Source organism: Dasypus novemcinctus, chromosome 13 (assembly GCF_030445035.2).
Source record: "Dasypus novemcinctus isolate mDasNov1 chromosome 13, mDasNov1.1.hap2, whole genome shotgun sequence".
Lineage (NCBI taxonomy): Eukaryota > Metazoa > Chordata > Mammalia > Cingulata > Dasypodidae > Dasypus > Dasypus novemcinctus.
In genome coordinates, this window is record NC_080685.1 from 724,030 (window position 1) to 739,621 (window position 15,592).

General features: G+C 41.0%; 1 protein-coding gene across 1 annotated transcript in view; it reads right to left on the reverse strand.

Annotated features, from left to right (window-relative positions):
* The window catches only part of LIN9 (lin-9 DREAM MuvB core complex component), a 99,212-nt gene that overhangs the window by 51,077 nt on the left and 32,543 nt on the right, over positions 1 to 15,592 (reverse strand). The gene's annotated exons all lie outside the window — the stretch shown is intronic.

The window sequence follows — 15,592 nt, forward strand, 5'->3', positions numbered from 1 at the left end:
GGCATGTATGGAAAACCCACGGTCAACATTGTATTCAATGTCTTGTTCCTCTAAGATCGGGAACAAGACAAGGACGCCCGCTGTCACCACTGTCATTCAACACTGCACTAGAAGTACTGGCGAGAGCAATTAGACAGGAAAAAAAGAAAAGGCATCCAAATAGGAAAAGAGGAAGTAAAACACACTATTCACAGATGACATGATCCTCAACTTAGGAAATTCCAAAATGTTTACAACAAAGCTTTTTGTGCTAATAAACAGGTTAGTAAAGTGGCAGGATGTAAGGTCAACATGTAAAAATCAGCAATGTTTCATATACTAGACTAGTATTGAACAATCTGAGAAGGAAATCAGGGGGAAAATTCCATTTACAATAGCAATAAAAAGACTCAAATACCTAGGAGTCAATTTAGCCAAAAAATGTACAGGACCTGTATTCAGAAAACTACAAAATAATGCTAAAAGAAATCAAAGACGACCTAAACAAATGGAAAGACATTCTGTATTCATGGATTGGAAAACTGAATATCGTGAAGGTGCCAATCCTACCTAAACTGACCTACAGGTTCAATGCAATACCAATCAAAATTCCAACAGTCTAATTTACAAAAACAGAAAAGACAATAATCAAATTTATTTGGAAGGGAAAGGACATGCAAAGAGCCAAAAACATCCTAAAAAAGAAGAGCGATGTGGACGGCCTCTTGCTGCCTGACCAGGTTACAGTGCCCAGCAGCACGGTGCTGGCATCAAGAGATCAACCAATGGGACAGAACCGCAAGTCCAGAAGGAGACCCTCACCAGACCCTCACCGCTTCAGCCAAGCGGGTTGTGATGCGCTCACCAGGTCCACATTACTGGGACAAAACAGTCTCTTCAACAGACGGCGCTGGGAGAACTGGATCTCCATAACCAAAAGAACACAAGAGGACCCCATCTCACTCCCTATACAAGAATCAACCCAAAACGGATCAACGACCTAAACATGAAAGCCAGGACCATAAAACTTCGGGAAGCTGAGAAGCATATGACAACTTGGATGAGCCTGGAGGACACGATGTTGAGTGAAGCAAGCCAGACACAAAGGACAAATACGGAATGACTGCGCTACTATGAACCACATATACTGGGTAATTTCGTGGAGCTGGTAACTAGAATACAGGTGATGAGAAAAGAGAATGAGATTAGAGCAGGGAAAGCTGAGGCTTCATCTCTGCAGAACTGGTAAAAAGGTTGTTCGTAAATCTTTGGAAATGAACAGAAATGGTAAAAACACATCATGGTGTTTCTAACTAGCAGTGCTAATATATGGGTATGACAGTGGTTAAAAGGGAAAGTCTAAGGTCATGGACATTACTAGAAAGAAAACTAAAAAAATGTAACACGGGACTGTATAACATGGTGAAATCTTGTGTGAAATATGAGTATGGGTAATACTGAATATATGAGACTGTTTTCTTAACAAATGAACAAATGTAAGTTAATGTTACCAGATGTTATTATTAGGGGAAAATACAAAGCAAACTATGGCAGTAGTGTGTAGTAACATAGCAATAATTTCATATAAAGAGTGGAAAAAAGAAAATATACTAAGCGAAAGAAACTAGACAAAGGAACCAAATATTGTTAGACTCCATCTATACAAAATATAAATACAAATAGGCAGAAACAGAATAGCAGCTATGTACAGAAGGAGAAGAATAGAGAGACTGAGAAGTTATTATCAAGAGGGAGAGGTTTTTTTGGTGTTTTTTGTTTTTGATTATTGGAATAATGAAAATGCTCTACTAATGAATGAAGTGATAAATGCAGAACTATGTGATTATACCAAATGCCAATGATTTTAAACTTTGGATGGATTATATACTTTATTAATATGCATGAACAAAATTGCTTTAAGAGCTATTTATAGCACTTAACTTTAAAGAAAAAAGGATGCTTTTTAAAAAATGTGACCCAGTAGGCTTATATAAGTCACCTTCATAATTTGTTTTTAGGATGGATGTCAATGTAGTTTTTGAGTTTGTAGTCAACGTACCCTGAAATATTCTTTGTGAAACCATAACTAATTTCTGTTTAAAAGAAAATTCAAGATTAGACTAAATCACCACTAGTCTTAATCTTTTGTTAATAAATATATATCACTGTAAATGATATGATTAAGTGGTATTAAAAACAATCATATTGGCAGCAGACTTGGCCCAGTGGTTAGGGCATCCGTCTACCCCATGGGAGGTCCGTAGTTCAAACCCTGGGCCTCCTTGACCCGTGTGGAGCTGGCCCATGCGCAGTGCTGATGCGCACAAGGAGTGCCGTGCCACACAGGGGTGTCCCCCGATAGGGGAACCCCACGCGCAAGGAATGCACCCATAGGGAAAGCCACCCAGCGCGAAAGAAAGTGCAGCCTGCCCAGGAATGGCGCCGCCCACACTTCCCGTGCCGCTGAGGACAACAGAAGCGGACAAAGAAACAAGACGCAGCAAAGAGACACAGACAACAGACAACCAGGAGAGGGGGGGAATTAAATAAATAAATAAATCTTTTAAGAAAAAAAAAAGAAAGAGCAGCCTGCCTAGGAATGGCACCGCACACACGGAGAGCTGACACAACAAGATAACGCAACAAAAAGAGACACAGATTCCCGTGCCGCTGACAACAACAGAAGCGGACAAAGAAACAAGATGCAGCAAAGAGACACAGAGAACAGACAATTGGCGGGGGAAGGGTAGAGAAATAAATAAATCTTTTAAAAAAACAATCATATTAAAAAAAGCAGACTAGTAGACTGGATTTAAAAAAACATGATCTAACTATATGACACTGTTATTTCTACATGTGTACATGTCTGAGACACTTTAGATTCAAAGACACAAATAGACTGAAAATAAAAGGATTAAAAAAGATACACAATGGTAATAGTAATCATAAGAGAACTGGAATGGCTATAGGAATACCAGAAAAATTTAAAAATTTTGTCTCTTAATACAAACCAAGACGGACATTTCATTATGATAAAAGGGTCAAGACCTAAGTAAATTTCAGGGAACATTCACTTTCTACACTTCTATGGGGGTTTTTTCCTTTCAAGTATTACTTTCATAAATCAAAAACTAAAAAGATATTTCCATGTTTTAAAAAGATTATCTGGGGAAACGGACTTTGGCCCAGTGGTTAGGGCGTCCGTCTACCATATGGGAGGTCCGCGGTTCAAACCCCGGGCCTCCTTCACCCGTGTGGAGCTGGCCATGCGCAGTGCTGATGCGCGCAAGGAGTGCCGTGCCACGCAAGGGTGTCCCCCGCGTGGGGGAGCCCCACGCGCAAGGAGTGCACCCATGAGGAAAGCCGCCCAGCGTGAAAAGAAAGAGCAGCCTGCCCGGGAATGGCGCCGCCCACACTTCCCGTGCCGCTGACAACAACCGAAGCGGACAAAGAAACAAGACGCAGCAAACAGACACCAAGAACAGACAACCAGGGGAGGGGGGGGAGTTAAATAAATAAATAAATCTTTAAAAAAAAATAAATAAATAAAAAGATTATCTGGGGAAGCGGCTGTGGCTCAACCAATTGAGCTTCTGTCTACCATATGGGAGGCTCTGGGTTCACATCCCGGGGCCTCCTTGTGAAGGCAGGCTGGCCCACACGCGCCGTGGAGCACGAACTCAGCAAGGTGACCCAACAAAAAGGAAGACAAGTAAAAAACACAGGAGAGTGTGCAGCGAATGGACACAAGGCAACAAGCAAGCCGCAAGGGGGTGGGAATAAATAAAATAAATACAGACACACAGAAGAATGCATAGCGAATGGACACAGAGAACAGACAGCAAGCAAGCCGCAAAGAGGGAGGGGAATAAAAAAAAAGATTATCTGTTGTTCTGATAACTGTTGTTGAAAATAATGGATACCTGGCCAGCTTCATGTACAATACGGTGAAGGTACATGTCTAGTGTACTTCTCCACAATTCAAATTTTGTCCATCATTTGAAGTACTTCGAGTGTTTGCCAAAATTCTTAGCTCTTCACTCTGTACATATAGTCACTTACAAAGTCCAGTCACTTTTTTTTAAGATTTTTAATTGATTTCTCTCCCCTTCCCTGCCCCCACCAGTTGGCCTGCTCTGTGTCCATTCGCTGTGTGTTCTTCTATGTCCACTTGTATTCTTGTTAGCAGCACCCGGAATGTGTGTCTCTTTGTATTGCGTCATCTTGCTGCGTCGGCTCCCCGTGTGTATGGTGCCACTCCTGGGCAGGCTGCACTTTTTTGCACAAGGCGGCTCTCCTTATGGGGTGCACTCCTTGCACGTGGGGCTCCCCTACATGGGGAGACACTTGTATGGCACAGCACTCCTTGTGTGCATCAGCACTGCACGTGGGTCAGGAGGCACTGGGTTTGAACCCTGGACCTCCCATGTGGTAGGCAGACACGCTATCTGTTGAGCCAAATCTGCTTCCCTCCAGTCGCTTTTTACATAACTGATTCTTTGTTCCTGTGGCAAAATCTCTAATATAGTTACTTTTAAAAAATTCCTTTTGTTGTTGCTGTTTGTGAGGAAGAATCCATAGACTAGTTTACTAAAAAACTTTCCCCAGGAGGGAATGCAGAATTTTATTTGTTTACAGTACTTTTCCCTTCCAGGTAAAATTTACACACAGTGAAATGAAAATTTAAGTATACAACTGTTTAAGTTTTGACAAATGAATACATGCAAGAGAAACACACCTTTATCAGGTCACAGAACATTTTTATCATTCAATCCCTTTCTCATTTCACCATATTTTTTGCCTGTCATATAGTTTCCAGCTTCTCTTGCTCAGCAAAATGTTTAAGGTTCATCTATATTTCAGCAGTTCATTCCCTTTGTTTCATTTTTTGCTGAGTTGTATTCTATTTTATGAAAATACCACATTTTGCTAATCCATTTCTCCTGTTGTTGAGTTGATCTGAGGTTTTGGCTAAAAAATTACGAAGAAAGTTGCTATGAACTTTTTGCATAACTCCTGATGTGGACGGTTGTTATTTCACGTAGGTAAACGCCTTGGAGGAGAACCGGTGGAGCATAGGGCAGATGTATGTTTACCTTTATAAAAAACGGCCACGCTGTTCTTCCAAAGTGGTCCGCCATTTCACAATCCTACCGATGTTCAGGATTGTGGTAGAGCCAAATAACTGCCGACATTCGATGGTGTGAGTTGTTTCAATTTTAGTTATTCTGGTGTGTCAAAGCAGCAATTTTTAATTTCCATTTTCCTGATTAATGACTTTTAGTACTTTTTCATGTGCTTATTAGCCATGCACATGCTTTTCACTGAGAAGTGTCTATTCAAGTATTTTGCCGTTTTGTCCAGAGTTTACATTAGTGTTCACTGTACATATACACAACCTAAAATTTCCTTTACCTAAATTCAAATATACAATTCGGTTGTGTTAAAATGTTACATTTGCAATTGTCCATTTTTAAAAATTGGATTTTTTTATTACTAATTTATAGGAGTTCTTTATATTTTCTAGATGTCTTTTATCAGATGTATGTTTTATAAATATTTCCTACCAGTACGTGGTTTGCCTATTTGTTTTCTTAATGGTATCATTTAATAAGAAAGTTTCAATTTAAACATTTTTTTTCTTTTTTGGTAGTTACTTTCTTTTTCCATTCCAAGAAATATCTGCCTGCTTTTAGATCACAAGGATAGTGTCTTATATCCACTTCTGGGAACTTCATGGTTTTAGCTTTCATGCTTAGCCCTATGGTCCATCTCAAATTAATTTTTTTGTATAGGATGAGACAGGGCCAGAATAATTTTATTTCCATATGGATATCTAATTGTTTTGGCCTAACTTGTTGAAAGGTCCTTCCTTTTCCATGGAAATGCCTTTGCGAAGCCAGGGTCCATGCAAGTGTGGGTCTACTTCTGGGCTCTCTATTCTGTCTCAGTAGATTGTTCTGGCTCTTCCAAGGACTTCCCATTTCCGTGTACATTCCACGTAGAATCAGTTTGTCAATTTCTAAAAATAAAATGTTGTGATTATGATTAGGACTGTTTACCTCTACAGATCAATCTGGGCAGAACTGACATTTAACAATATTGAGTTTTTTAATCCATAAACAGCTTTCTCTCTCTAATTATTTAAGTATTTTTTATGTTATCATGAATGGTATTTTTAAATTTTTGTTTTTCAAATGTTTCCTGACATTATACAGAAATAAGTGACTGTTTATTGACTTTGTATTTAGACACCTTGCAAACAAAAATCATTTATTGAATCTGGTAGCTATTTTGTAGATTCTTGAGAATTTTCTAGGTAGTCATCTGCTTCAAGAGACAGTTTTACCTCTTTCTTTCCACCTTCATGACTTTTCTTTTCCTTGTCTTATTGCATTTGTTAGGACACCAATACAAGTTGAGCAGAAACAGCAAGAGTGTATCCTTACATTGTTCCGAATCTTAGCGGCAAATTGTTTAATATTTCACAATTAAGTATGTTAGTTGTAGATTTCTTGTATATAAACTGTAGCAGGTTGAGGGAGTTCTATTTCTACTTTGCTGGGAGTTTTTATCATCTCAAATATTTTGGCCAGGTTTGGGATCAAGGTTATGCTGACCTCATAAACTGGGATGTGTTCCCTCTCTATTTTCTAAAGGATTTTGCAGACCCAGTACTATTTCTTCTTTACATGTTTGATAGATCTCACTAATAAAAATCATATGGGCCTGGAGTTTTCTTTATGGGAAGGTTTTTGATGATTCAAATTCTTTAATAGATAAAGAGCCATTCAGATTTTTTACTTTCTCTTGTGTTTGATTTGGTAAACTGCCTTTTTCAAGGAATTTGCCCATTTCATCTTAGTTGTTAAATTTACTGGCATAAATTGTTTATAATATTCCCTTACTGATCTTTCAGTGCCTGTGGATGCTCTTACTCCTAGACTGGTGTCCTGAGCCTCCCCATGCCTCTCTGCCCCAGGACCCCGGGTTCTTTGCTCTGGCTGCTCGCCACTTGTACACGCTAGTGTGCATCAGTCACTGTGTCCAAACACTGCCATCCCCACGCCCCACATCATCCCTGAGCCCTGCAGAACCCACAGCCGGCCCCAGGAAGCCAGCGCCCCATCTCCAGCAGACCTCCAGATGCTTTCCCTTTCCATGCACATGTGTTTTAAACTATGCAATCCCTGACTCCCGTGGAAAACCTTCTAGCTGCCGCCCCTGAACCACACTGAAGGCCCGAGCCCCAGCCCCTCCCCACCTGCTGGCTGAGTCCTGAGCCGTGGCGCTTCCTGCTGCCCCCTCAGGGCGCCCCTCTCACTCCGGGACCTGTCATAAACTCTCGTGTCCAGCATTTTTCTTCTGGCCCTGTTTGTGTTGTGCCTGACCTCTACCCAAACCCAATTTAAAACCTACTTAATCAATTCAGGATAGCTGGTAGTTTGTGTTTCTATTTTTTTCTTTATCAGTCTTCCAGGCATTATTCAACTGTATTAATCTTCTCAAAGACCTAATTTTGCCTTCTAAAATTTTACCTATTGTTCATCTATTTTCTACATCCTTGATTTCTACTCTCATCTCATTATTTCCTTCCATCATTTTTTTAGGTACAGAGTTGGAGTTTATTTGCAAGAATTTATACAAGTGTAAAAAGACTACAACTTACACATACTTTACTTGATCAAAAGGTTTCTTATTGCACATAAAATGTTTTATGTAGCTATCTCAGCTTTGTTCAAAGATGTCAGTAAATTGTATTTTGGTTTTCTCTGCTCAAGAGCTGCTGTTGCTGTTAGTTTACTTTCTTTCAGGATCAAGGTGGGTGCTTTCATATAAAATCTTATTTTAATTCCTTCTCTGGCAACTTTCTTTGATTCTTAGCATTACATAATTATCCCTACAATGGAACCAGCATCCTAAAGTCACCAAAATAAATCCTCCTACTCCAACATTACAATCTTTTTTTTTAAGATTTATTTTTATTTATTTCTCTCCCCCCACTGCCCCCCCCCCCCCCGCCGCCCCAGTTGTCTGCTCCCTGTGTCCATTTGCTGTGTGTTCTTCTGTGACCACTTCTATCCTTACCAGCAGCATCGGGAATCTGTGTCTCTTTCTGCTGTGTCATCTTGTTGTGTCAGCTCTGTGGCACACACAATCGTCTTACTCAACTAGTTAACAAGTGTCCAAGGCCAGTCACAACACATCCTAAGGAACCATTCAGCACTGGGTTCCGAGCACAGGGAATGTCTTCAGCGGCTAAGAGCACGAGAAGTGTAGCGGCTTCTCTTGCCTGGCTCGCGGATTAAGGACGTGCAGCACCTTCCACCTGCTTTCATCCTCTTCCTCTGGCTTCTTAAGGTAGAAATTTAATCCTTTCCTTTTACTTATGTAAGCACTGAAAGCTGTAAACTTTCCTCTAAGAACTGTTTTAGCTGCATCCCTCAAATTTTGACATGTTGTATTTTAATAATCTAGTTAGAAATATTTTCTAATTTCCCTTATTTCCTCTTTGACTTATGGGTTATTTATAAGGATGTTGTTTAATTTCCAAATATTTGATATTTTTTAGATATCTTACTGTTAGGGATTTCTAAATGAACTCTGTTGTGGCTAGATAAATTTTCTGAATGATTTTAATCTTTTAAAACTTATTAACATTGGTTAATGGGCTAATATATGGACTATTTTGATAATCAATCCATGTGCAAGTGTAAATAATATGCTGCAGTTGTTGGCTATAGTGTTCTAAAATTAATAAGTAAATCAAGACAGTTGACAGCATTGTTCAGATTCTCTATATTTGTACTGATTTTGTCGTCCTATTCTATCAACATGTTAAAACCATTTGAACTACATCTGCTCCCCAGGCCTTTTGTTTTTAAACTATCTGATTTTATATCTTAAGTACAACTCTTGAAGACAGAATATAGCTGGGTCTTACTTCTTTTTTTTTAATAAAGCAGTCTAACAATCTCTACCTTTAAACTGAAGTGCTTAGCTCACTGACATTTAATATAATTATAATAGTTAGATTTAGATCTACTATCCTGCTATTTAGATTTATCCCATGTTTTTGTTTCTTTATCTCCTTTCCTACCATCTTCCCACTTAATTGAATGTTTTATTATTATTTTATTTATTGGCTTTTTAGCTATAACTGTGTTTTTTAAAAAAGTGGTTACTTATGAGCCCTCGAGTGTGGTCCTACACAGCAGCATCAACATCAAATGGGAACTTGTTAGAATGCAAATCCTCAGGCCCCACTCCTGACTACATGAATCAGAAACTCGGGTGGGAGTCAGCCTTCTGCGGTGGAACAGGCCCCCGGTGATCCTGACCCGCAGGGAGAGCGTGAGCCAGGGCCCTAGGGGTTCTAATACCCACCCTAGCTCACTACACTTATCTCAAGACTTAACCTTGGGGGGTGGGTGTAGCTCAGTGAATGAGCACCTGTTTGCGATGTACAAAGTCCTGGGTTCAACCCCGGGTACCTCCTATAAACTAACAAACAAGCAAACACGCACACCAACTCTCACTGGGCACCAGATGTAGCTCAGTGGTTTTACTGAGCAGTGGAATACTGCTTCCCAGTACGAGGTCCTGGGCTTAGTCCCAGGTACCTCCTAAAAAACAGTAAGAGTTAATATTGTACTCCCTCATGTAAAACCTATGAACCTCACAGCACAATAGTTCCATTTAAACTGTCTTTTTAAAAAGATTTATTTTACTTATTTCTCCCCACCCACTTGGTTTGCACTTGTCGTACCTGTTCGTTTTCCTTGTTTCCTTAGGAGACACTGGGAACCAAACCCAGGCCCTCTGATGTGGAAGGGAGGCACTTACTTAATCGCCTGAGCCACTTCCACTCCCTACTTCGTTGTGTTTCTCATGTTTTTCTCGTGTCTCTTGTTGTGTCAGCTCGCCGCGCCTGCCTGTTGTACCTGCTTGCTGTCTTCTATAGGAGGCACCAGGAACCGAACCAGGGACCTCCTGTGTGGTAGGCAGGAGCCCAACTGGTTGAGCCACATCTGCTTCCCTAAACTCTTTTCTGCTACAATGTCATATATATATTAATGTACACAGGTAATAATCCCTTAATATACTGCTATAATTTTTCTTTAAAGGGTCATGTCTTTTAAAGAAAATACAAGAAAACAACTCTTAAGTCTTTTACCATGTTTATCATTTCTGGTGCACTCTGTTCCATTCTATAGGTTTGAGCCTCCAACTAGTGTCATTTCCCTTCCGTCTGGAGACCTCCTCTGGCGTGGCCTGTAGTGGTTTTTCCTGAGCAATGTGCCATTCATATCACTGTTCCTCCTGAATAATGTGCTATTTTTCCCTGGCTGCTTTTAAGATTTTCTCTGCAGTTTTTCCATGTTATGCCTAACTGTTAAGTTTTGTGTGCACATGGATTATCCAGCTTGTGGTTCAAAATTTCTTGCATTTGTTTAAATAGATTTTTCAAACGATACATAGATCATACAAAATGTTAATTAAAAAATATAAGAGGATCCCATATACGCCCCCCCACCCCCTCCCCCACTCCTCCCACATCACCAAATTCTTTCAACACAAATTAATGTGTGTTGCACATTCATTGTGTTTGATGATTACATTTTGGAGCACTGCTACACAGCATGGATTATAGTTTACATTGTAATTTACACTCTCCTTCAGTCCATTCAGTGGGTTATGGCAGGATATATGATGTCCTGCATCTGTCCCTGCAGTATCATTCAGGACAACGCCAAGTCCTCAAAATGCCCCACATCACACCTCTTCTTCTCTCCCTGCTCTCAGCAACTCCCGTGGCCACTGCCTCCACATCAACGATACAGCTTCTTCCACTGCTAGAGTCACAGTAATTCTATAGTAGAATATTGGTAAATCCATTCTAATCCGTATTTTGTTCCTCCATCCTGAGGACCCTGAGATGGTCATGTCCACTCCACCTCTATATCGAGAGGGGGCTTAGATCCCACATGGCTGGTGGATGGGGTTCTCCTGCTTGCAGCTGTAGGCACTCTCAGTTCCCTGGTGCGGCGGTTGACCATACCCAGCTCCCTGTTAGCCAACATGGGCAAGTCCAACGAACCAGAGAGTGGGTGCTGCAACACCGCTGAGGCTCAGGGCCCAGCTGGCACAGTCAGTCCAGAGATTCACGACTCCCGAGCATACACCAACCCCAGCACCAACCACAGGTTCAGTAAAAGTGAAAGAAGAGGTCTATGTAGAGAGGTCACATCTGAGTCCGGCTCCATCACACTCAGGAGCACAAATTCCAAAGTAGGGCCCACTGGCAAGGCACTGAACTCCAGAGCCATCTGTCATGACCACAGGACCTGGGTGTCTCCGTAGCCCTCAGGAGCACCCCTGCCTGGGGTTGTATCTACTTTGGCTGTCTCTGAGATCCTGCTGAGATGTACATAAGTACAATCCCTCTGATGACCTCCCAACTCACTTTGAAGTCTCTTAGCTATATAAACTCATTTGTCTTTATTGCTTCCCCCTTTTATTCAAGGTCATTTTCTGGTTGCATCACCAGCTGGTGTTTGGGGATGTTTTTTAAAAACCAAATTTAGGACAATTTCAGCCTTTATTTTGTCTAAAATTTTTCAGAGCCATTGTCTCTCTCCTCTCCTTTTTTGGGACTTCAGCTAAACATATGTTATATTCCCTGATATGTCCTACAAGACTCTGAAACTCTGTTTTTTTTTTTCTCCTATTTTTCTCCCTGATTTCATATTGGGTCATTTCCATTGCTCTATCGTCAAATTCACTGACCCTCCCTTCTGCTGTTTTAAATCTTCTTTTGAGTCCAAACAGTGAATATTGTACTTTTCAATCCTTAATTTATTTTCTTTCTCTACATAGTTTCCATATATCTACAGAGATTTCCCCATCTGTTCATTATGACCATATTTACCTTTATGTTCTTAAACATGTCTTATAATAGCTATTTTGAAGTTATTATCTGCTAATTTCAATATGTGAGTCACCCAGGGTTTACTTCTACTGAATCTTTTTCTCTTGACTGGATCTATTCTTGTTTCTTCACAAGTCCAGTAGTTTTCACTGTGTGTCAGAGAAGGTACTGACTGTTTTTCTGACTGCCGAAACGTCACTGGTGGATCTTTTAGTCATCAGGCTTGCTTTTACTTTTTCCGTTGTGAGCTTCATCCTAGAGCAAGCTGCTAACCTCAAGGCATAGCCCCTGCTCGGGGCTCGCCCTAAGCACGAGCAGCCCAGCGTGGGTACGGTCCACGGGGAGCTCCCCGCAGGCTTCTGGGGTTCTGTCCTCCACGCAGCCGCTTACTCTGGGGTAACTTATTCTACAACTTCTAGCTGCTTAGAAACACAGCCTCTGCTTCCTCAGCTCAGTGCAACGCCTGGTCTTTTACATTAGCCTCCACCTCTCTGCTCTGCATCAAAAAGCGCTCCCAGACGAAGAGCCACAGTGATCACGGGGTTCGCCTCACGTGCTCCCCTTTGCTCAAGCATTACAGTGCCACACTGTGTTGTTTGACACCTAAAAAGAGTTGCAACGTACACTTTCACTAGTCTTACAGTTGTTTCAGGTGGAAGGGCAAGTTTGAGACCAGTTATTCTAGCATAGTCAGAAGCAAAAGTTCCCTGTTTTTTAATTTTAGTGATGTTGTACCTTTTAATCTCTTTGTAATCCAAAACAACTATGGTACAGGTAACAGACTGGCACTCAGCAGCTACTCCAATTCCCTTCTGAGCTTTCCTGCACTGCATGGATGAAAACCTAAAACTACACTTACAGACACCCCTATAGTAGGGTTCCAAAAGAAGCAGATGCACTCTGGTGAGAATGAAGGGCAGAGCATATTCTTCCTGCTCTGGCTGTTACTGCTCGCAAACCCAGGCATGAGGGTGTCAGGTTTTTCTGAATTAATGTTCCGCTGTTTGGTCACTAATCTCATGAGTTTCAAAGGGTGGCTGTGGGGGAGTGGGTGTGGCTCGAGCCGCTGAGCCCCTGCCTCCCACACGGGAAGTCCCAGGTTCAGTTCCCGTCCTAAAGATGAGCAAGAAGCAAGCTGATGCAACAGGCTGGCAGGGCGAGGTGACACAACGCAATTATGCAATGAAATAATGAAACAAGTAAAAACCATGAGGAAACACAATGAGAGACACAGCAAGCGGGAGCAGAGGTGGCTCAAGCCACTGTGCACCTCCCTCCTACATGGGAGGTGCTGGTGCCTCCTAAAGAGAAGATGAGCAAACAAGGAACAGACACAGAGAATAGACAGTGAGCACAAAACGCAGGAGGGAGAAATAAATAAATAAAATAGTCTCTAAAAACAACAACAACTAGCAGACAATGAGCAAAAACAACGAGCAAGCAGATGAGGGCGCCATCTCGGGGGTGGGGTGGTGAGGAAGTGGCTGTGGAAGCAGTGGCTTCCTGATCCTGGGATTAGGCTACAGAGACATCTTCTTGAAAGTAATAGTCCAGCTGCCCCACTTCCAGACCCTGGCAGAGATGCAGAGATAACTCCTCTGGCAAACCAGTTTTATTCCCCCTGAGAATTACTGTTTATTGAATGAAGACACAGATAATCCTATGAAACAGGTACTTTAAAAAACTGAGATAATCAATATAAAATTCATCCTTTTAAAGTATACAGTTCAGTGGTTTTTAGCATGCTTTTACAGAATTGTGCTATCATCTACATTATGTCAGTTCTTCCCCAACTGGCCTACAGACTTAATGCAATTCCAATATCAAATTCTTGTTGATAGTAACAGGTATGTTTCATGAAACCTAACGATCTAATTCTAAAATATATAAGGAGGTGTAAAGACAAGAATAGCCAAAGCACTCTAGCAGAATAAAAAGGAGTGTGTGTTTGAGGGCTGCCTTTCAGATAGCAGACTTGTTACAAAACTTTGGTAATTATAAAGCTACAGATACGGAATTAGACCAATGGGACAGAAGAAAGAGCCTAGAGAGATTAATGCATATTTAAACACCTGATACTATGGCAGAGGTGACACCGCAGATCCGTAGGGAAGGGACAGACTTCCACTAAATGGAACTAGGCATATGGGAATCCAATTTATGAAAATGGAAAACAAGACAAGTGAAAGCTGAAGAAAAGCACTTTATTCAAACTTCTGCAGTTGGAAGAACTCAAGAGAAAGTGACTCCCGAGCAAAACTTAGGTAACGTTTTTACTGGGACAAACCTCAGGTGGAAGCACACTGAGAGAACAAGTTGACTCACTCAGAGGGTGGGCGGTGGTCAGAGTGCCTGTCTCTTTTCAACCCTCTCATGCCTTTTAATGATCTGTCAGTTCCAGTTCAGGGTAGTCATTGCTCAGAATCTTGTTTTGATCCTTGGAATTCATTGCTTCTCAGAATTTGTTGAAACCATCTGTTTTTATCAATTCTTGAAACTGCCTTTATGCACATACGTTCAGTTCAAAGTTCATGCTTTACACAATATGAAAAAGTGAAATTGGACTCTATCTCACACCACACAAAATAATTCAATTCCAAGTTTCTTAAGAACTTAAATGTAAACAGCAAAACTATGAAACCTTTAGAAGACAATATGGGAGAATTCTTTTATGATTTTGGGATAGAAAAGGATTTCTTAAACAGACACCAAAATACTAATATAAAAGAAAATGACTGGCAAACCAATTTTGTAGTGAAATTTGTAGAGTCACTTCTGTAGGCCCAGTTCAAAGCCTGCTCCTTCAACATTTTCAACAAAATTTTAAGCACTAAATTTCCTGTAGTAAATCTTTTTGTTCAAATGATGCAACAGTTTATGACCTTTTCTATATCTATATAAGGTATATTACTTATAGGCAACTCCAAAGCAGCTTATTACTCTCTGAATCAAGAGTTGACCCACTTTCTCTACAAAGGATAAGACGTCTACATCTCAATTTGCCAGGGCTGCTAGGACAGACGGGACAAAGCGGTTGGCTTCGGCAACAGGGACTGACCGTCTCCCGGTCCTGGAGGCCAGAAGCCCAACCTCAAGGGACTGACGGGCTTGCGCTCTTCCAGAGGCTGCAGCGTCCTAGCAGTCCTCCATCTCACGGCGACCCCTCTCGCCCTGTGTCTGCTGACTTCTGGCTTCTGCTTGTGTCCAATTCCCTTTTCGCATAAGGACTTCAGCCACACTGGACTAAGGCCTGCCTCCTTCGGTGTGGCCACACCTTGATGACCGCATCCTCAGGAGTCCTGTGTGCAAATGGCTTCACACCCACAGGAACATCCCTCCTGGGGGCTGCAAGACTCAGTCCCCAACGTTATATGTGTTATAATTGAAGTAAGTACACAGAATCACTCCTATAAACTGACAGAACTTGCACTCTTAAAAATTTTTGAGCAAATTACCTACTAAATAATTTAGTTTTATTCATGTTAGAAATGGACTATTTTTAGGTTCAAGGATTACAAAACCAATGGTGTTTGTTAATTAACTGGTAAAGACTGGTTAGTGAAGAAAAATAAATGATGTGGAAGCAAAAATTAGAATCCTTTTAAAATTTAAATAATACATATCTCTACATATTCCAGCAGATTTTACATTTCACATTTGTGGCAGTTTAATTTAGTTTAC